We start from the raw sequence: 23,957 nt of genomic DNA, 5'->3' as shown, positions 1-23,957 counted from the left end.
TGCCAGAAGTACCCATAAACAGTCATCCCCACTTAGCAATGCTCCAGACCGGGCCAGATGGAGCCCTTGATGGAAGCTGAGTAGAGAACTGAGGCCTAAAGAGCCATAAACCCCCTTCTTTCTATAAGTGCCCTTCAGTTCAGAGGCATGGCACTAGCTGGGCACCACAAGCACCCAGTGCAGCAGCTGGCCCTATTCAGGATTCGAGTCACCAACACCATCAATCCCCATGCTTAACCAAGCATGGTGACTTGGTCTTTTAAGAGGAAAAATACAAGGAAATCTTGTAGAGCAGAAACCAGGCATTGGCTGAGCTCCCAAGACTTCAGGAGATGATTTAATTGTCTCTGTTGCTTTGGCACAGTTAGCTTTTGGTAGACACATGCTGCTGCTATTCCCTTGGTGATCAAGTTAGCAAAATCAAATGACTAAAAATGAGAAGTCTGGGGGAGAAGGAGGCCTTTAATGTGATCTAATACAACTTAAAATGCAAAATGAAAACAGCCAACAACGTGGGCATAACGGGAGGCATCCACTGAGTTAAAATTACTATGTCAGAAACTGGCAATCTCTGTAGTTCACAGAGAGAAACAGTCCTCTCAAGAGGGCAATTCATGCAGCAGTTATTGTAAAGTAGGAAGAAATCAGTTTTTGGAGCTGCCAGGTTTTCTTTTTCTCTGTTAACAATCAAGAAGAGTAAGTATCTTGTTTTAGTTAGCTGTCCAGCAGTTAGCTAAAGTTCAGAGGGATGAACTTTACACAGACCAAGAGACTCCACTTGATCAACCTCTATTTGATTTTGCATCAAATCCAGTATTTTAAATCCAAGGTCATATCATTCAATTATAATTTGTAAATGCTGAAGTGGTACTGCAAAGACTTGGGAGACAGGAAAATAAGAGTAAATTAAATGCTCTGGAGTTTCCATAAGGTTTTTTTGATTACATTACCATACCCAAATCACATGCATATACATTATTCTTTTAACTGCAAACCATAATCAGAGATGGCAAGGAAGTTCATTATGTTTCGCAAGTCCCAACTAATGGATGTCAAAAAAAACCCCAACCTCAAACCCATCCATCCCTTCTTTCCCCATTCCTTCCCAAACCTATTCCAAATCAAAGGTATGGATTACCCTGTTTCCAACACAAAGCTTGGAAAAGCAGAGATAGGACAGAGACATTCAGGAATTCTTCTGGGCAGGTTTATTTTGATCGCATCTTGCACAGACAATGAGGGATGGATGATAAAAAAAAGACTTACTTTTCTCAGCAGGTGTGAAATTGAATAAACTTTTAAAGTAATTATCCCTGTGAGACAAAACTAAATAGAAATATTAATTTAAAAGATCATGACCATCAAAAAATAAACTATGCACTGTCCTTTTTCATAAAGATTTACACAGATATCCCTGTCATCAACCAATATACTATACAACTCAATATGCATCTCGACAGTTCAGGAACCACCTTTTCACATACAGCCCCTCAGAGATGCCTTCTTTTCCTTGGAAATCTTTCATGGGAGCCTCAGGGTTTTCAAATGTCCCGCTTTTTGTCTTCACAAATCAAAAATGATAAGTGATGCCCTGGCAATATACTGCTTACACCTGATAACCTAAGGGCTGAAGAGGCAAACCTCAACGCTGGGCAGTCTCCCCAGCCCATGAGTGGATGTCAGATTTTCAGCCTCTGACTGCCTTCACTCCACTGCTCTGACCAGTGATGCTTCCCAATGAAATTAACAACACCCAATACTAAAAGTCAAGCTGTCAAAACACAGAGTAGTCACACACAGTCCTGCAAATTCAACTGTTAACTTCTCTTACTATTAACACCAATATTATTGTGAAGATATTTACTGTTGAAACCAATGAACTCATAAGTTTGCACTGAACAGTGAGGACTGTCTGCAGGGAAGAATTAAACTCAGAATCTAGCACTACCAAAAAGGAAAAAAGTTTGCAGGAATCAGATAATGCATTGCCTGTGTTTTAATTGATGTTTTTTTCTGTTTAAAAGAATAAAGAGATTTTACTTACACACCTGAAATCTGAACTGTACTCCAAACCCTCCTCCATCACTGAATCAGCTACCCGCTTATTCCATTTTTTATGGGAAAATTACAATTATTAGTCTTAGCTGGACAGGAGAACCAGAACCAACTTATTTCAAAATCAAAAATATTCCAGCTATTATAAATTAATTTTCTCTAATGCAAGCACTAGTCTGGAACACCATTATAGCAGCATTTAGTCTGAATTGGTATTCAAGCATAATGACTAGTACCCTCAAAGCACAATCAACTCACTCAACCTGTGAAAATCTCCAGTGTCCACATTGGCACTTTGTTCTGAATAGCCACTTAAGACAACTGGCACCTGTGCCCAAGGTCTTCATCACATTAATTCCCTGGGCTCACATGGCTGCATGTTTTCCAGTCTAATATGCACAATTTCAAGGGACAAGTTAAAAGTTAAAGTTATATGCTGAGGACTTTCAAGACTTGTTTTCTGCAGGTAAGGCACATTAATATGGATCGTCAAGCAATAGTTATCTTTGGGATCTTCATTTCCAAACGTTAAGAAGTGTATGTAGAAGGGGAGAGTGTAGAACTTGACTTTTCAAATGTCAGAGTGACGTGAGTGTTTAACAAGTAAGATATTCGCAGAATATGCTGAGTTGGAAGGGACCCACATGGATCATCGAGTCCAGCCCCTAGCCCTGCACAGGACCATCCCCAAGAGTCACTCCATCTGCCTGAGAGTATCATCCAAATGCTTCTTGAACTCTGTCAGGCTTGGTGCTGTGACCACTTCCCTGGGCAGCCGGTTCCAGTGCCCAACCACCCTCTGAATGAAGAACCTTTTTCTAAACCTCCCCTGACACAACTTCAGGCCATTCCCTCGGGTCCTGTCACTGGTCACCACAGAGAAGAGATCAGTGCCTGCTCCTCCTCTTCCCCTCATAAGAAAGTTGTAGACTGCAATGAGGTCTCCCCTCAGTCTCCTCAAAGCCATGGGAAAAAAATACACAGGAAATCAATCTCAAAACAGGCAAGGTATAAATAAAACCAAAAGAAAACCCAAAATTTTTCAACTCTATATCCAAAACCATATAGATGTCTAAGCTGACCAGAGCATGAAGGAACATATTTTAGTTTGCATAGAAAACCTTTTTTATTTCCTGGCAATAAAAACAGGGCACTGAACTCCCTGCCATAATCTCAATCAAGGACGGATGGTAAAGATAATGGTCAGAAATGCAGAACTCCAAGGAATTTATTTCGTAGCTGTAGGGGAGACACTCAGGGGCCAAAAGTTGTTCCAACAATGAAGCAAATCCTCTCTGCGCCCAGACAGACCCTCTATTGAGACAGTCTCTTGGTTACAATAGAAACAGGATCACAGTTAATCTCCTACAGAGAGCTACATGCCTTGGCTAAACCACAACACACACCCCTTCCTGGTGCTCTCTCCGAAAGCCCCGCTGACAACTGCAGAGCTGACCAAGCACTAGTTATGAAGACGCAATACAGCTGCTGAGGTTCAACCAAAATTAATTCATCCTCTCTGTTTTGGTTAGTCTTTTTGCTCACAGACATAAATCATTACAGATTTACAGATACAATCATTAAAGTTGGAAAAGACCTCCAAGACCATCGAGTCCAAGCTTTGGCCAAATACCACCCTATCAAATAAACCATGGCATTAAGTGCCTTGTCCAGTCATTTCTTGAAGACATCCAGGGATGGTGACTCCACCACCTCGCTGGGCAGCCCATTCCAGTGCTTAACCACCCTTTCAGAGAAGAAATTCTTCCTGAAATTCTTCCAGTCCAACGTGAACCTCCCCTGGCACAATCTGAGGCCATTTCATCTTGTCCTGTTGCTAGTTGCATGGAGAAGAGGCTGACTCACCTTGACATAACCTCCTTTCAGGTAGGTGTAGAGAGAGAGAAGGCCTCCCCTGAGCCTCTTTTTCTCCAAGCTCCCTCAGCCACTTCTCTTAGGACTCACTTTCTAGATTCTTCATCATCCACCACCACTCTCTGGGTCTGGCCATTCAGCCAGTTTTTAACCCAGCAAATAGTACAAGCAAAATTTCCCAGGGACATGGTAGAGTCACCATCTCTGGAAGGGTTCAAGAGGCATCTGAATGTGGCACTTGGGGATATGGTTCAGGGGTGATTATGGTGGTTCTGGGTTGATGGTTGAAGTAGATGATCTTGAAGATCTCTTCTGACCTTGATAATTCTATGATTCTGAAACACAATAATGTGAAACTGGTGTACACAGAGAGAAAAAAACCCCACTAATCCCAGAGAAGGTCACAAAATACCCATATAATTTTCTCTATGAAGAATCTTGTCACAGCCAGAGCTGAAAGGAGAACTCAGCTTAGCTGCCACCAACAAAGAGGCCTTCAGGGAAATGCTGCTGTTGCATGCAGGAATTCTTGGGCATGTGTTTGTAAGCTACTTCTTTACAAGATTAAAGACTTTGAATATCCTCTTGATACAAGCTTTGCTAGCACATACAGTGGGCAGGCTTACCAAAATCAGAGACATAAAGAACAATCTGGATATACAGAATCTAATTACAGAAACACTGCCAATCCCAAGAAAAGGCTGAATAAAGCCAGCAAACACAGGTTCCTCTAGGAAGACAAGTAGTCTATTTCCCTAGCTTTTCAATATTTGCACTAATATTCTGTGATTACCAGCAAATTACCAAAAGAAAAACTTTGTTTTCTACCAATTCCTGCCTTCTTTATGTTTCATGCATATTTCTTTGAAAACATCTTCTTTAACTAGCAGTAAGATGCTCAATTTTTGATGAAAGTGACGATAAATGAATACAACGAATCTACATTTACCTTCCTTATCTTGGGCTCATTCCGTCAGCATTCAGAAGAATTTCATTAATCACTGAACAGAAGTTACAAAGTTGTAGAGGTTGGAAGGGACCTCTGGAGGTTGCCTGGTGCAGCCCCTGCTCACAGTAGGACCAACCTCAGTCAAGAACCAGCTGCTCGGGGCCTTGCCCAGGCAAGTTCTGAATTCCTCTGGGGATGACAATTACACAGACTTGCAGGGCAACGTGTCCCAGTGTTTGACCTCACATTCTGAAGATTTTCTGCCTTATATTGAATTGGAATTTCCCTTGTTTCAACTTGCAAAATTAAAAAATATCAACTACGGCTATTTGAAGCCTTAAGAACTACAAGTGTTGGCAAATCCCAATTCCTCAGCACACAGATGGGAAAGAAGAACTGGGGAAGAAAAAAAGTCTACATCGACTAAGTTAAGTAGTAGAGACACACACACATGGTCATTCTCACTGTTACCAGAGCTGATCTGTGTATTTAGGCCAAGGGCCCAGGGAGCTTTTGACCGTGGCTCCAACCTATAGCCTGGGTCAGTGCCGTGAGGAGCCTCTGTTCTGTCTGCATTTGTATCCAGTTCTACCACTAATCAACTCTTTAGGAAATTTTTAAGTTTCACACGCTGTGGATTTTGAAGATTAAAGGCTCAAAATATGTTGCCTGGATACAATTGGTTAGATAAGATTTCTGAAGAGAAGATTATGCAAAGAATTACCAGATGCAATGAAACAGTGCAGAAAATGCTTCTGAATTGCTTGCACTATTCAATTTGTCCCTGATGTTTCTCTTTTCAACTGCAGAACTACGTTTTTTTAAAAGTCAAACTTTAAAGGAAACCAAATAAACTCTGGTCAACACCACAACAGACAGAACAACTGTCTGAGTTGGTCTGAACATTTTCAAAAGTTTTGTTGACTTATACAGGCTGTAAGCCTGCATATCAGAAGGTATCACGTCTACAGTTTGACAGTAATTTCTAATATAATACTGACCCAAGTAAAATATGCCAGTATATTTTCATCTCAAGACAGTGTCAATTGAGAATTCTATTTCTTAAAAAAATTGGAAGATTTTGTCAAGACAACAACATTAAAAGACAATATTAGAAGCTATTTCCCAAAGCAGGAAGAATGTCAAATGTATAAACTATATATATATCAGTTTGTATAAATCAGATGCAGACAGTTTGTCCCTTGCCTCATTTCCATCAGGAAAATCTAGTACAAGTCGTGAATCACACATTTAGGTTGCATGTGATAGGATCTTATTTTTTTTCTTTCAGTTGTCTCTGTTAGAGATCAATCAGACCAGAGAATCATTTTTAGAAGAAACTTTAAAAAGATCAATCAGCTCAAGTCACACTATTTGCTCAATGCAGCAAAAATGACAACTACATTCACCTACAAAACAAAAAACTAAAACCCAAAAGCTGCCTATCCAGTTCTTACTCAGTTCAGTAGTGAGTAACAGCATAGGGATGTTTCCTCTTCCCCAGGGAAGTCACTTGCTGGTTTTTGCACACCCTGCCACTTGTTTCATCAGGTTCCAACAATACCAGCACAACAGTACCAAGCTGGTTTTAGCCTGCAAAGGTATCACTGCCTAAGTCTACATTTTCACTCTGCTTAAGATGTGTCTGTAAAGAAATGTGATTTTAAATGCTGACAAGTCAAAGAGTTCACTCCTAAGATGAAACTGAAATACAGAAGAATGTGCAGAACAAACAGACATACTGAAGACCTTCCTTGAAACTTTTACAGCCAAGACACGAAAGTCTTCCAGAAAACTTCTCAGGCTTTTGATATAAGGCAAATATGAACAGCAAAACACATTCTTTAGGATAAAAGCATGAAAAATGTTGGCTTTTGGTGTTCTAATTCTTGAGATCTCTTGGATTGTTCTTCATAATATCAAACTTCATTACAGTCATCTTGATGAATCTTCACCTCAAGACAGATGAACAACGTGGATTACAAGGAGGACAACTGAATCATTTGAGGTCAAGATTGTTAGGGAACAGGAACCATGGATCTAGGACTTGCTGTACTAATCCTTATGAAAAATTCAGCTTGGGATATCAGATTATTGAGGTACTTCAGGTACAAAAAGGTTACAGTAGGTCTAGAACAACCATTAGGTGATAATATGATAAAAGTGTTGAATTTTATCATCATTAGATTTCCAGAACATGCAGTGAATCTATTCAGATAAGGTTCTTCTCTGAACCTACATCTCATTAGCTTGAACGGAAAAGCAGGAAAGTGAGAGAAACAAGCCTGCCCAGATGATTCAGCCGAAACACGACCTCCATGAAACAAATGACTCCTGGATTTCTTTGTCCCTCAGTCACATTAACAATTGCATTTCATCATCCACTAAGACCTACAAAGTTGCTGGGATTTTGAAATCTATGGCCACCACAGACACTTTGACTTTGCAATGACTGTTCATCATGCCATTCTGGCCTCACACTGCTGCCTGTAATGCAGCAAGCAGGAATTGGACCATTTCAACAGACAGCTTGATGCTCTCTTACTATTATCCACTCACAGAAAACCCTTAGGACTATATACAAAATAGTGATGAAGACCCCAAAATCCAACTCAGTTTAATCTGCAGCCAAGGCATGAGTAGAATCATCTGGTACTTGAGACAGGAAAACTGTGCATAAGAAATGAATAAAACATTAAATACACAGCAGGTAATCAAATGACTAAAGACGTTTTGAAGGGTTGATATTATTATTATTATTATTATTATTATTATTATTATTATTATTATTATTATTATTGGTAGGTGGTACTAAAGTAGTCTGTCTGCTCCTAAACTTATGTCTCTCAGTTGGAAATACAACATGCAGTTCTTGTGCCGCAAGGCTGAATTAAACTACATTTTAAATTCTATACCCAAGCAAAAACTTCCTACAAAACTTTACAGACAAATGAAAAGAATATTTAGTTCTTATTAATTTTCATATTTCCAGTTTTGTCTCAAAAAGGAAATGCTAAAAAGCCTATGATCTGTCAACCTATTCCAGTTCTAAGTGGCTCATTTCCAAGTTAGTCAGCAACTGATCTCTGGTTTTTTGCATAAAGCCACTGATGAATGCAGCAGAAAGAGCTTGGCCACTTACCTTTCGGGAGGGCAGAACATAATGTTACGAAAGGATTCTACCTTTACATATATAAAAGGCCCAGGCAGGAAGACCCAGCAAGCCTGTAATTTTTATTTTTTTTAAAAACACTTGAAAGACTTTAAGTGCTAGAGGGTGTACTTTCAAAATGCTTACATAACCTGTTACGCTTCAACAACAGGGCTTTTCTCTGCTCTAAATAATCCAGTGAGCAGTCTGGGAGCCAGGAGCTGGTGTAGGCAGCAGACAGGCTGCAAACAGGACTGGAAGAGGAACTGAACATCTGGCTGCCTCCTGGATTCAGAAAGACAGGAAAAAAAGCTGCACATCTGCAACTGGCAGGACAAAGGGCATCAGATTCAAATCCAGTGTGGTCCTCTCCAAAAAAAAAAAAAAAAAGCCCTCTCTGACAGAGTCCACAACTGCCTCTAAGCCAGTACAGCATATTCTACCATAACTTTAAGCTCTCCTTAGTCTAGGACCTTGGTTTTGGTACTGTCCCACACCCCTCCTGTGTTCAGCAGGATGATATTTTTGCATTAGCTTTCAAATCTTTAATAAATAACCATGTCTCCCTACTAATGTAACCAGCACTTCAGCAAGCCCTCGCTATGGCTCAGCTTGTATAGATAAGCCATTCCTAAAACTGGATTCAATGATCATTTCTCTCTAGAAGTGCAAAAGAGGTGAAATCCTTCAGGGAGAAGAACAAAAACCCAAACACACACCCCAGCATCCTGAGACAAATCTGAAAAGTATCATAAATAAGCATCCCATGTAACCTAAGTATCTACTGAGAACTACAAGGAAAGCAAGAAGCTATTAATTTCCAAAGGTCACTGAACAACCATCGGATAAAAGGATTCACTCACTGCTGACATGAACTGAATTTCAAACACAAGTGAAAGGCCTTATTTTTGTATTCTCAATTTCATTACTAAACCACCAAACTTTGTCAAGGTTGCTGGCACGCCAAGAAGTGAACAGGGATACATCTCAGGTTAGGGCACAGGAAGTCTGCAGTACGCCAAAGGGAAAGATCTAGAGATTGTACCATAACAGTACAGGGTGAAAGTTTCTTGGGATGAAAGTTTTTGTCTTCTGGGACAGTCAAATCAGCACCGTTTGCCAGCACAGACACTCAAGCACCTTTTAGTCCAAGTTTTCTGCTCAACCACGAGGCTTTGCATGAAGCCTCACAAGTCTTCTGGAAATGAGGTTGAGGGCAGTGCACCATCCTCAGAACCCAGATATCTTTATTTTGGCAGACCCTCCCAAAACGGCCATGGTCACCAGCACAGTAGAACTCCCGTGAAGAAAACACGAACTGCCAGTCATGAGTAAAAGAAAGATTAGATGGATTGGTATAGACAGAAATGTAAGTGGAATGGAGCTGTGAGTTTTATCTTATGTAGTGTCTAAGATGCATCTAAAGAGTATATTTACCTGCTTCAATTGCAGAAAGACTGGGAGCAGGGATTTGAGTGCTTATTTTCAAGTCTCTCTCAACAGCATTTTTCCAAGGAAAAGGGCTGTTTTCATGTGATGCAATTTTCAAACCACTACTTTGAAATCACTAAAAAGGAAAAAAGCAGAAGCAAAAACCAAGCCAGAGATAATTCCAACACTGGCATTTGGTCTGCCCAGTAATGAGCCCACATACCTCAAACAGAAAAGGAAGCATCTGGTTTTTCTACAAAGTCCCAGGCACTGTGAGCAGAGATGTGCCCATGTATTAGCCCAAAGAGAAGGAGAAGGGTGACTGCCTTCCAGCTTTCAGGCACTGCACCACCTATGGCCTTGCCTGCTCCCATAAAAGCTGCAGCTGGGGTGCCAGCTGCTACATGGGCTCCTGAAGTCTGTTACTTCAAGGGCAAAGCCATAAATGAGGATTTAAAAAAATAAAACAAAAGTTGTGGAGCTAACACTCAGCATGTTGGCACATACTGTTTTACCTCCCCTTCCTCCTCTCCCTCACTGGTATTGTTTATTTAGACTATGGGCACTTTGAAGAAGGGACACTTCTCCTCCCTGTATTTGGGTGCTGACAACCCAACCTTCACCAGGTACCATGACCCAGCCAGGGCAGGCTATGCTGTCAAACAGAGTCAGAAGGGTCAGATGTTTGTCAACAGATAAGCTCATGAGTCTCTCCAACAGGTTTACTCATTAATTAAGAGATGTTACCAAACAACAAAAACAAACCACTACAGGCCACTAAGAGCTTGCAAATAAATTAGCAGTACAGTTTGTTCACAAGCTTAAAGATGAGTATACTCAACTGTCTGAGATGATGGGAAGAGGTTGGCTAGTGCAATGAAGGTAGTGAGAAGCCTTGATTTAAATGAACATCATATTTTTATCCTATTCTGCATTGTTTTATAAAGTTAAATCTTCAATTTATAGCTTGCTTTCTTTCTCAAAGAAAGCTACCTAACAGTGAGCATTGAATTATCAAAATATATCAACATGCAGCTATATACTGTGACATTACATTTGGTACATTTCTCTTTGTAAGAAGATAAACAGATACAGCATAAATATTCTAATTACCAAAATTCGTTATTTCTGTCACTCTTGGTTTGGATGACATTGCAGATCCAGAGACAAAATAAGAAAAAATCCTGTTCCAATTAAACAAAGAGCACTTTCACCTGGGCCCCCACAGAGGTTGTCCTGCTCCTCCCCTTCAACTCCGGGCCAACATCTCCTCCTCCTCCCTCCAGTTGGATTAGTAGTTTAATTAAAAAACCTTAAATTATAGGAGGCTTAAAAGCAAAAGGCCCTCATGACGTGGCCTCCAACTCAGAGGGTTTCTATTTGTCTGCTGAAGGAATTCACCTCATCTCAGATCCCTCCAACTCCATCCTTGTTCCTCATGACATTCAGAGATAGAGGATGAAATTGTGCCATGCAACTCAATGAATTCAAGAGAAGTTTCCTCTGGGTGTAATTTAGATGCTCAAATACAGCAAAAGAACAAATACACTGCCTCATCACCAGAGAAAGGGTCTGTGTCAGGGTTTAAGAATCTGGTCAGAGACAGAAGGGCTGAGTTGGGGAATCACTGACAGAAGTACATCAGGGGATCACAGAGAACTAATAAAACCTCCCCATGTCCCGTATGCCATGGTCATTGAAGTTATTCCAGGGGTGAAGCGAAAAAATTTATTATTTCTAGCATGTCTATCAAACAGAGCTGGCAGCAGTTCTTCAAAAGACAGTTAAATTCACTCACCAACTCTTAATCCCCCTGCTTTCCCTCTGCTGGGGATGCTGGTGTTTCCGTTCTTCGTGGAGATGCTATCTGTCTCCCAGTCCTACGCTAGACAGAACGTCTTTCAAGGTTATTTTAAGCCAATCTGGACAGTCATCAAGATACTCCCATCTGCAATCCCCATAGGGGATTACAGATGAGATGAACATTAGCTCTTACAACTCAGTGAAGAAATCAAAAGGTGACAGTGGAAAAGGCTCAGAGAACATCAGAACCAGGGACTGCAAAAAACAGAAACACATCAACAATACACTCACATCTCCAACACAGTATTCACTCTTGGTCACCCCATCTCAAGGATTTAGAAAAATAAGAACAGACGTTGAGAATGAAAAGGATGACTGAAAGTGCATGCCAGCTTCCAGACATATCATTAGACTGAATATACCAGGACACGTTAAAAAAAAGTGTTTGATGATAGAAATGACAGAGAAAACAACGACTATTCATCATTTTTTCCTATCAGAGAACTAATGAGCATGCTGTGAAATTATCAGCTAGGCAACTTAAAAGAGAGTATTTTTTCCACGTAATACATGTGCTTGCTGTAAGGTATTGCAGGCGTAGCTTTGGGTATTGCAAAGCTTAAAAAAGGACTTCAAACAAATCCGTGGGGGCTAGGTTGGTGGGGGCTATGACATGCAGTGGCTGGGGTACAATGCCTGGTTCCAGCAGTCCCAAGCTGCCAATGGCCCAAAGGCAGGAAGAAGGGGATACAAAAGGAAGGAGCAGCACCTCACCCTCAGGCAGACTTTTATACTTTCCCCCTCCATGGTGGTTTTGGCTGGAAGAGAGTTCATTTGCTCCATAGGAGCTGTGGAGGCTGTGTTTCGGATTTGTGCTGAAAGCAGTGTTGATGACACAGGGATGTTTTTGTTACTGCTAAGCACTGCTCACACAGCATCAAGGTCTTTTCTGTCCCTCGCCCCACCACACCAGTGAGGGTGCACAAAGAGCTGGGAGGGGACGTAGCTGGGACAGCTGACCCTAACTGACCCAAGGGACATTCCATACCACATGGCATCACACTCAGTATATAAAGCTGGGGGAAAGAAGGAGGAAGGGTGAGATGTTCTGAATGCTAGCACTCGTCTTCCCATATCACTGTTATGCGTGATGGAGATCTGCTTTCCTTGGGATGGATGAGCACCTGCCTGTCCATGGGAAGTGCTGAATGAATTCCTTGGTTTGTTTGGCTTTCCTTGCATGTGTGGCTTTTGCTTTACCTATTAAACTGTCTTTACCTCAACTCATGAGTTTACTCACTTTTACTCTTCCAGTTCCCTCCCCAGTCCCACGGGGATAAGTGAGTGAGTGTTATGTGGGGCCGAGTTGCTGGCTGTGATTAAACCACGACACCCCCTAAATATCACCTTATTGGCCAGTATAAGAGAGAATCCTGGGGTGGCAGGCATACAGTCATACTCCTACGGATGTTTATGTCCATGAATGGAACTAAACCTACAACGAGGTTTATCTAAGGGCAGTCTCAGCCCAGGGGGACCTGCAGGACAAGGACATCTTCGCCACAGCTTTGGAAAGCAGCTTGCTCTTGAGCAGGAGTCCTATGTGCTTCCTACATATTGCCAACACAAATCCTTCAGAGAGCATACAGTGGCTGGAGGTGTGCTCACCACCCATCCCAGGCCACAGGTGAAGCCTTCCCTCACTGATGCACTTCTGGGGTGCTCACCAACTGCTGTGCCCCCAAAAAGATGTGATGTCAACAGCCAGCAAAGTTGCAGGAGATCTCCCTTCCCCCAAGGACCTATGGTTTGGTAGTGGCCTGACCCAGCCACCATTTTCTGGATTCACACCAGGCAAGCTTCTCAATCTCCATCCTCCAGCTCCAGGAACAGACGCAAAAAAAAGCCTTACACACAGCAGGCATGTCCTCCTCCTTCCCAGCCAAGGTAGGAAGAAAAAGAGTTAAAGGTGGGACGGCATGGTGAGAGGAGGGACTCAGGAAGCCTGGCTGGAAAAAGAGCAAAGACTTACTGTGATAACTTGGGGAAACAGGATGTTGCAAGGAGGCCAAATGCCCACGCTGTTCCCATACCCTGATGCGATGCTGTCCAGACTCCCCACCCCCCTGAGGTTTGTCTTTATTTTTAACAAGTGCAAAAAAATCCCCAAGGCAACACTGTACTGACAAATATAAATGACTCAGCTGGAGATGGACTGGCTGAGTAAGCCCCAAGACCAATTTTCTCTCTAGCTCTCCTCCTCTCAGAGGTAATCTCGTACCTTCACAATAACGAGATCAAGACGAAATACATCTCTGGTCTGTCTGCTGGGTTGGGTCAACAAAACACTTTGCATCTCCCAGAAGCGTCAAAAACTATTGCAAGGCAGGACATTTTTCTCTTAGTCCCCCTACAGCTCTAAATAAGCCTTTGTTACTTCAAGTAGTGAAAAAGTACTGACAAAATCAATCAAATTGGTCCTGACATTAGTGTTCTCCTAGCCACCATAATGGTGATTGAAATACCAATACCCTTAGTAGTCCCACAAAAAATGGGCTAGTTCCAAAAAAACTTTTCTTGAGTAAACAGAGGAAGCTCGGAACTGTTCAAAACTTGCTTCAGTTTAAGAGCCACACAAATAAGGGAAGAGTCTTACGAGGTCTTTCAGTTATAAGTTCAGAGCACTGAAACTGCCAAGGATATGGGGTGCCCCGTTCCCAACAGTCTATTAGGAGGCCACAAGAAAAAAATGTACAAAATCCTATTCATCAGCAAAGGTACCTACCTGAAGAACGTACATGTTTTCACACCAGTAAAATCTTATTTCTCAGAATCACAAGTTGGAAGGGACCCACAAGGATCATTGAGTCCAACCTCTAGCCCTGCACAGGATCATCCCCCAAAGTCACATCATGTGCCTGAGAGTATCATCCAAACGCTTCTTGAGTTCTGTCAGGCTTGGTCCTGTGACCACTTTCCCTGGGGAGCCTGCTCTAGAACCCTCTGGGTGAAGAACCTTTTTCTAATATCTAACCTAAACCTCCCCTTTGTCTCCTAACCATCTAAACAACAACCAAAATGCTTAAAAATGTGTAGGCACAAATCCAATTCCATATATTAATTAAGTTTGCATATCTGTAACAAGAATGAAATTGTCCAAATGATTTTTTCTTCTGAAGACTCATCCAAGGAAACTTGAAGTCAATGAAAAGACTCCTTTCTACTTATCACTTTAAGAAGGCTTTGAATTAGGTTCCAACATGTGATTGAGACTCAAGGAAACACATATACTCTTTCATTTTTAATCTCCTACAGACATAGTGCATTCAAAGGAATCTAATTGATCTTCCGCTAATGATGTAATCAAAAAATCATTCTTAGAGCAAATTAAGTACATTAACACTAACCATATTTAAAGATCCCATTGAAATGAACCATAATATTTATTTCCTTGCCATTTAGGAAAGATTAATTTCATTACTAAAAACAGAGTAGATGCAAGGCTTTGCCAGAACAACTTCTGCAGACTTTATTTCTTGCTTTCATTTTCCATCACTGGCTCTCCCTCAATGTACTTTAGTCCCATTAAAATCGACATCTTTGAAAGTGACTGCTGATTTTAAAATTGGGCACATTTCTGTTGCTCAGCTTTGAAGACATTAAACTTTTGCAGAGAAATGCACAAACACCTCTATGCACAACTTCAGCCTTCAATTAATACTGACTTTGTAATATGCTGCTTTGATGGAGGCACTCTCCCTGTTTTTTTTCAGCAACTGAGACACTCGGGGGGAAAAAATAAAGCAGTAGAAAATACCATTGCTCTGAATTAGAGGACAGTTTTCTTAGCCAGCCTGTAACAGACCCAATCTTTAAACATGGACTGGGTCTATAAATTGCACTTTCTGTAGGTTTGTGAAGGGCAGAGATAACTACATGTTTACTGTGAAGCAAACATAGAACAGATGGAGCAAGAATATTCATAACTTAAAGTGTAGGGCCAAAATAACAGGTGTTTTAAGCAGTTCAACTTCGGAGTAAAAAAGCCATAGCCAACAGCTCCAATCCATTTGTGTAAGCAGCTTGTCCAAACTCCAGGATATGCTTAATCATGTCTGAGTGAGGATGAGGCAATGAGGGCTTGTGAAATGATGCTGCACCAGGTGACACGAAGGAGAAGGCACCAGAAAAAAAACATCTGAGCAGTGGTGACCCAGAAGACACAAAGGCAGATAGAAAAGGCAAACGGAGAATTGGTGGGGTCCTCACAGACATGGATGGAGGCTCACTTCACAGAGTACTTCACAGATGCAGACAGACCACATGAAGACAATGGTGTGCTGGTCTGACCTCATGTCCTTCCCGCCAAACTCTACAGGTATCAGCCTCAAATATTCTGCAAGGAACATGCTTTGGCTCCTTTTTGTTTTCAAGGCTTCTTCACTCTCTCTGTCTTCTTCACTCTCTCTACTGCTTTGGTTTGTGAAGGCAAAACCTCTGATCAAGCACCCGATTAAGAGAATATACATTACAAAAGCATTCTTTATTCCTGCATTTGAACAAAGCTGACATTTCACATACACTCATAGTAGCCATCAGCTAAAAGGGTTTACAGGACAGACACACTCCCCCCAGGCTATCGTTTCCATAATGGATTCTTTACTAATTTATATGCCAGTAAAGGATGGATTGTAGATATTTAAACAGCAAAACTAATTAACTAAACATAACTACTTCCTTTGAAGCTTTCATAAATGGTAAAAATTTCCATTTACCTAATTTCATGTGTGAATTGAAAACATTTGTAAAACAGTATTCTTCTGTCATGGAAATTAAGAATGGTATTTTCAAGCTAAATCATCAGAAATCCTGAACTGAAGAGAGGGCTGCTAGCTTCACTGCTGCGCTCTGGCAGGTCCCTGGGATTAGATGACAAATGACTCTTCATCTCTAATTTTTACTGGATTTGGAGATGTGCTTTTTACTTTCTCAGAAACGCTTCTCTGTATAAAGGATACATTCACCACCTCTCCACTTGCATCTCCATTTCAGGAGATTTGTAGCTTTATCAACAGGGGTAAACATCAGTACTTACAAAGATATCAATACTGGACATATTTATTAGCATTTCTGCTAAGTTCGCTCACCTCAAAATTATAATATTCAAATTGCTATGGCATATGAAACCATATTTTCTGAGGTCCATGCTGTTCCTCGAGGAACATTACTGGTACAAAGAAGGCTTACCCTCTTGCCAAAATAACTTAAGGCAGACTAATGTCTTAATTCCTTTCCAGATTCAGCCTGCTTAATTTCAAGATAAAGTAAAAAAATGTTTGAGCCAAGCTCACATTTTGCACCTCTTGCTGCCTTTGTTGTTGCAAGAAAGACGCCAAAGCCTCCCACCTTCTCTGTCTTATGCAAAACTGATAGGCTCTGAAATGTTGAACTTTCAGTAGCTTTATTCTCTCCAAGGAGCTGAGAAAGGTGCAGCTAGACCTGGCTTTGCCTCCACTAAAGCTAAGACCTGGCTTTGCCCCTCCAGGAAAGGGCACAGACCTCTGTCAGCCCAGGTCACATGGAGGGTGCAACTTCAGGAAAGCAAAGATTTTTATTGAAAATTGCTGCTTAGGCACCTTGGTGGTAGCTTAAAGGAAAAAAAAAGAAAGAAAAAGGGAGAAGGAGAGATGACATAAACCTTGTGAGTCTACACAAATTAGCCTGCGGAGCCACGTAAAAGAGCTTGGAAGAACAAGAACAACTACAGGAATATATGCAGAGATGCAGAACTAAAGATTTGATCTTCATATACGGAAGAGAAGGACAGAAAAAAAATCAAGCACAACTATATAGTCTGGTCCTCTACGTTCGCCTTGTGCCGTGTACCACCGGCACCAACCCACAGCATCTCTGAACAAAAGGGACCAGACACTGAGGACTGGGAAAAGGAGGAGAAAACAAGGAGAGAGGATGGAAAAACAAGGTGATTTTACTGTATCGACTGTTAAGATAAAGCAACACAATGACACTATTTATCCGCTCTACACCTAACGCTCCCTGACGGTTTTCTGACTGCCTCCACTGTGTATTTTCTTATGGGCACTGGACCTAACACTGTGTAGGGATATTTGAAAGGTAACCTGAACCCAGGAACTCATGTAGCTGGGCTGATCTCCAGGCTTGTTGTCCTCACTGTTGGCTGTGTCCTCACACAAAACCTCAGAAAAGGGCTGATGCAGATCAGTCCTCTCCCAGAGGGGAAGCTTTTGTGCACATTCCTCAAAAACCACGATAAAACAGCACGGAAAGGGACATGTGAGTATTGCAGTCTGTCTGCCCACACCGTGAGTTTGGAGAGATGCCATCTGGGTTATTGGCAGCAAGGGGTTTCCATGGCCTCCCCATTCTAGTGCTTTTCAGTCATGTCAATTAATTCAAACAGCCTCCCAAAAAAAGAGCTAATCACTGTTTCTCGTGCTTTCCCAGAATTTGAAAGTTTCGGATGAACTGATGTTACTGTAAAACATATCAGTTAAGGAGAAAGAAATAAAACATCAAATCAGAACTATGTCTAAATATGTGAAAAAAGCTGTTGCCTGCAAAAGCACCGCATTTAGTAGCTGCTCACAATATGTGCTCTCCTGCTGAAACTGGTTACTGTGATTTCTCTAGCAAGTTTAAGAAGTGCCACACCAAATTCTCAGTCCTACCCATGAATCACTGTTTGCCAACCCATCCACTGCACGGAGGGCAATATACTGGGGGAGAAACTATACCAGGGCCAGAGCCAGTAAAGGCATCAGAAGAGATGTTCAGGTGTGGAATCTTTTTCACATTTGAAACAACATTGATGAATGTTGATGAAACAACATGAACACTCCTCATGTTCAGCTGGGTGAACCAACTCCCTGACTGATTGCAAAAACACCAGTATCCATATAAGGGACAGTTCAGGGCTGCATGGCCAGTGCAACAGCCCCAATTTATTGCTGGCTTAATTCTCTGAACCAGACCCCTAGAAACTCAGATAAAGAACTGAGCCATGCAAAGAAGAATCGGGAACACGCAGCTGGGGATGGAAGCAGGTCAATGCCATGGTAGCAACCATTTGAAAAGTTTTAAGTGCAATGCAAGCACACCCCAAGTTCTCCAATATGCATTAACTAAGCCCAGATCAATACAATGAAGTCTCTAGATCATGGCAAATGGCATTTCCACATTGCAGCACTAAATCTCTTGGAAGAGCCTTGACCTGTAAATCAGCCTCATGCTAAGAAATATGTTGTAACTCCTGAATAAGAACATGCAAAGCCATCCTGTGGGTATGAGGCATTCAGTCTTGCAACCAAACCTAAGGGTCACTACCCCTTTGCACAATATAAGTAGTGCCTTTCAGAGCTTTCCAAGCCTGCTAATCCCATTTTTTTTCTGGGTTTCTTTTTGTTGTATTTTCTGGCTTTTTTTCTCATATCTTTGGAACTCTATACAATTTTCTAACTTAGTTAATGAAGGTAAGCTTCTTATGTTTCTGGGGATGTTTCTGATTTTTTTGTTTAAAAAATATTTTTTCAAGAAAGGAAGTCTTTAAGCATTCAAACATCTGGTATTCTGGGTAGCATTGCCAGATTAATTACTACGTTGGAAGAGCATGCAATGGAGCAAACTACTGGTGGAGGTGCAAAGAACCGACACTCTTAGGTTGGAGTCACCAAGACTCAAAAATAAAAAGGCATAAACAACAGAAGTGATAAACAACAGGTTTAAAAAAATCAAATTTGTTACTAATAGGACAGGGACTGAATACAGAAGGAAACAGTATTGTTAGAAAATCTTACATAAATAAACTAGAGCATTTGGAAAGGCTGTACACCTCAGAAAGCAACTCTGACAGCTATGAAATGGGTACGAGAGTCAATGTATTTAAATGGCCTCAAGGCACAGTAAATACAGCTTGGCTGGGCATAGCACAGGACAAGTCATCCCAATCTGAGAGCCAAGAAAACACAAAAAACCCCACAGGATTCGTACACTTAAAGTGTGACCAGCTGCACAGTGTGGACCAAATTTAGCATGCCCAGGAATATAGTGAATTTGAAGTTTTTAAGACATGTCTATGTATAGCTAGTGACAGCATGAAACTAGGGGACTACTTGTACATTAACCCAATTAATGAATAAGATGCATGTTCCCTAAGCAAGGTGTATACAAGTAAAACTGCTGGACTTCAGTCTCCCTTCCTGCGTTGATGCAAATCAACACTTAAGACATGCCCAGCTCAGGAGGTTCAATTCAGTCTGTGCTTTTGCTCCTGGGCACCACACGACTCGGTTGTCCCTCTTCTCACCCATCGGAGGGAGTGGGTGGTGTCTAATTTTCTAGCTCTTGTTCCTCACTTCAGCTGTAAGATCATTGCTCTTGCTATCAAATCAACCCAGTCTTTGTTCAGGACAGGTACTTTTAACTTCTGCAGAATTTCCCACTCCCACACACAATCCCGGAGACAGTGTGTATGAAAGATTTATATCCATCCTTTGTACAGCAACACAAGGTTATATAAAAGTTGGGATATGCAGAATACAAAGCAGGTAAGAAGCACACTTTAACTTGTAGGTGACACAATTAACACTGAAAATTCAAGGTTGTCACTCAAGTCTAGCACTTCAAAAAAAAAAAAAAGTGGTTTTTTTCTCAGCTGTGGCACAATTTGCCACACTGAGAGAGATCCTGGCCCTGTTCCATCACTGAGCGTTTGAAGTTGGGGCCACTGCATGTTGACAACAAGAAGACAAGCCTCAGCATGACGGGTGCAGTTTCACAATGGCTTTACACAGATCTTAAATATGAGCTATCCTGCAAAAGAGACCCCCAATGACTCAAGCTTCCCATGACCTTGCTGCCACCCAGTAAGCCAACCTGGAGACCTAGAACACACAACATGCTGCATGGCCACAAGGGAGCAGTTGTCAGAGCTCAGGTGGAGGAAGAGCTCAGGAATGAGCTGCCGAGGCCAGGAGGAGGGCAGGAAAGTCCCAGTCAGCTCAGGCTGCAGTTTCACAACACGCTGGCTTCAATGACAAAACCATCTTGCTGGGTTCTTCCTCTAACCTCAGCACTTCTACCTTGTGCTTGGGTCCTTCTGCTGACACAACTGCTTTCCAGTCTGCTCTGTAAACTCCATCAGAGAAAAGGTAAGCACTTGAGATGACATCTTTTCTGGAGCATACATCTAGCCCATGTAAGTTAAAAATAATCTGCCTCTGGCATAGCATCGCACGCAGTTAAATCAGTGCAACCACAAAGAGGTACATTGCAGCACAAGAATGGGCTTTTCTCATTGAAGACTCTTGCCAAGGCCAACATACAACACAATCACACAGTAATATTCTCAAACAGTATATCTTTTTTTCATATTACTTGCAGCAAAGGTATGTAGCACTTTCTACTCTTTGGATTATATCCTGCACTACACAAAATCCCAGTTCTGGACAACCATGTAACTGAGTGAGAACTGAGACATACAGAACTGTCCTTGGGTTGCAAAGAAAAAGCTGGAAAAACACTATAAGGGAGGGAATCTATATCACATAGCTTTAATCACCTAAGAGGTGTAAGTGGAAGCCAAGCTAGCATCCCTGTAGTAGGTGAGGAAGCAGAATGGCATCGCCCAAGAACACTCGGGCTGTTCCTTTCTCTGCTGCCCATTCCGAGAGCAGGGATGCTCAGCATAGCCTAAATGCCTAATGTAAGAGGAATCCTCTCTAAAGGTCTGAACACAACTGAGAAAGGGGAAAACAAAACCAAAATCACAAACACCTTTCTCAGTCTATTACCTCTACTGCTCAGAATTAGAAATTAAGGTTTTGGGGGCAGCAAAGGTCACTACACAATCAGTAAAAAAGCACAGTATAAGCCAGCAAAAGGAAGCACTCAAAGATACAAGCAAGTCCATTTTATAAACAAAAGGAAAAATAAAAAAAAAAAAAAGAGGAAAAGGGAGAATGATTTATCCTTTCAACCAAAAGTCCAAAGCAATTAGATACTTTTTCTTTAAAAGCAAAGGTTGTATCCCATACATTACCTCTCAAAACAAAGTTAAATGCTTTTTTACAGCTTGATGGAAGCCCTAATTAAAATTTCATTTCACACGGTCTCTAGCTCTGCATCCTTGTTAAAACACATTCCCTGTTAGCATATCTCACAATTACTCAAGAACATCAAAAATTTAGGAAGTAAAGGGCTCTTTTCTGTACTCTGTGAGTGCAAAAAGAATGACATCTCCTTCAAAGCTCCTTTAAAAGAAATTAAGCCATTAATATGATAGTTCTTGATACCAAATTAAAGTCTACCTAGAAGCCTGGGCTGCAGTCTGGCTGCCCAGCAAGGTTTGAAAGTACTGAGGAGACAGATTTCTCTGGCAGTTGTGCTACAGTGGGGCATTTTCCCTCCTGCCTCAGAGGATAAACATCACTGGGTGATGATAGCACACGAGCCACATTTCAGTCTCATACTGTGCTGGCTCAGAGATCCTCCACCCCAGAGGGAAGACCATGCCTGGACTGCATAGGCCAAGGCATCATCATTCCATTTTCCCTTTGTTGTTGTCTCTACAGCATGAACAACAGAAAACATGACCCAGAAGGGAACATGCCAAACTAGACCTAAAAAGACAGGTTTCACTTGGCTTTATTTGCTGAAGTCCAGCCCAGCCCACAACCACAGAGAAGCAGAGAAGGTTCAGTCTCTAACAAGGGAGCTAGAGGAACACAGAATGGACTCTGACTCCAGCACAAATCTTCTTCAGTAGCCGATGTTTAATCAGTGTTACTGAAAATTAATAATACTGCCTACCCTGGCAGGCAACAGCTGGGCCCACCTCTCACAGTCCATCACCACTGCTGCAAAGAAAAAGACATTTGGAGGTGATGTACACATTTTCTTGTAGGCTCCAGCTTCATGGCTGCCCACATTCCAAGCCTGGCTCCATTAACTGAGGCAGAAAGATCTGGAGCACAACCAGCAAACACAGAAATCAGACGACTCTTCCTACACAGCACTGAGGGTGTGAAAAGCATTGGCCCTGGTGATGGAAATACTCCACATTTTGTTAAAGATAGGTTGAGCCCGATTAACCTCAACAGCTTAATGTGCCAGGCTGAGGTGCAAGGGCAGGCAGCAGGGATCCCAACTGATGCAGCAGTTGAGCAGTGCTCTGGATAGCAATGGCTTGTAAGCATCTTCCTCTTCTCCTCCTCATCTGGTTCATTATTGATATGAACCCAAAGGAGTCATGCCAATGACCCTGGCAAAGCCTGAAACTACAGTCTCAGACATCCCATCTCTTTGGTGCTGAAGGTAAAAGGTGCTGCAAGTTACACCATGCTCAGGAAAAATGCTGAGTAGGTTTTGGACCCTGGGAAGTAATTTAAGTCTGAGTTTACTTAGGAATAGTAAAAATACCAAGCACTTGAACAGTATCAATGTAAGGCATCATACAATTAAAAAGGGCAGAATTAGACTCTTTACATCATTCCAGATTTCTTCCTAAATTTCACAAGGGCATACCTTTCAAAGTAACAATGGTAGAGGTTATTACTGGCTTTTGTAATTTTTAAGTTGTTCCCACATGAGCTATTCCCGCTAAACACTTGAAGATCTAAGTTGCCAAGAAAACAAACAACCTCAGTGGGCACCGATGCACTTCTGCACAGCTCCAAGCCTCTAACCAGAGCAGAAAACCTCTGCAGAGCAACTTGGGCAGTCTTGTGACACAGTTGAAGTACCTTATGGTTGATATTAAACTTTGGCTTGTAAAGATTTGAACTGTTTAACTGCTTGACAGTTTGCTCTGTAGCAGCATTTTAATGGGGACACAGAGGAGCCACTTGTCTCTCTCCTGCTGACCAACAAGCTGCAAACAGCTGGTCTTGCTGGGTCAGAACCCATTTTGCCCATTCCCTCTGAAAGAAGAGGGATGTTTGTGCTGGGGACACAAAGGCTGATCTGTTCAGAGCTGGCCACAGCCCTCCCGCCTGGCTCCCAGCACTGGCTGACACAGGCTGGCGTCAAAGGGGGAAGGGTAAAAACAGAAGGGTCGTCCCACTTCCCTAAAGACTGTTCTTAGGAAATGTCATTATTCAAAAACGTTGCACTTTGAGAATGCTTGTGTGAAGCGCTCATGGAAACCTCAACTATGTAAACTGGAGTTTAATTTGTATATTCAACATTGTCACTCTCAAAAAAGAAGTTAAACATGGCTATGTTTTTCCCAACAGAAAAAACTCTGATCTGCAAAACGCTGCTTCTCTCCTTGGCAATCACTACCATTTGCTTGTTTGTTTTGGTGAAGCATAGGTAGGGAGGGTGGAATGATAAAAAGAACACGAACACTTTTTCTCCTCACCTTGAATGGGGACAGACTCAGCAGTAAGCAGCTTTATATAGTACAGTCAGCACGGGCGTGCCCATAGGAGAAAGAAAACAAAATCTTCATCTTGCATAGCCTTACCCAAACTTAGCTTCAATGAAATCAATGCGAAAGACTTATGCACGCAGAGGTCATCCTCATCTATGTAGTTACAGGATCAGGGCATGGACAAAGGAGCCTGTACACACTAAACCTCAGCCTACACACACCGCGCAGAGCAGAACGGGGCATTCTGCCTGGCCTTGCTGCCTGCCCACCCTGCTTCAGCC

Source organism: Manacus vitellinus, unplaced genomic scaffold, assembly GCF_001715985.3.
Source record: "Manacus vitellinus isolate BGI_N305 unplaced genomic scaffold, ASM171598v3 scaffold_1_pilon, whole genome shotgun sequence".
Taxonomy (NCBI): domain Eukaryota; kingdom Metazoa; phylum Chordata; class Aves; order Passeriformes; family Pipridae; genus Manacus; species Manacus vitellinus.
The sequence above is the reverse complement of the archived record's forward strand: the minus strand, read 5'-3'. Positions refer to the sequence as shown.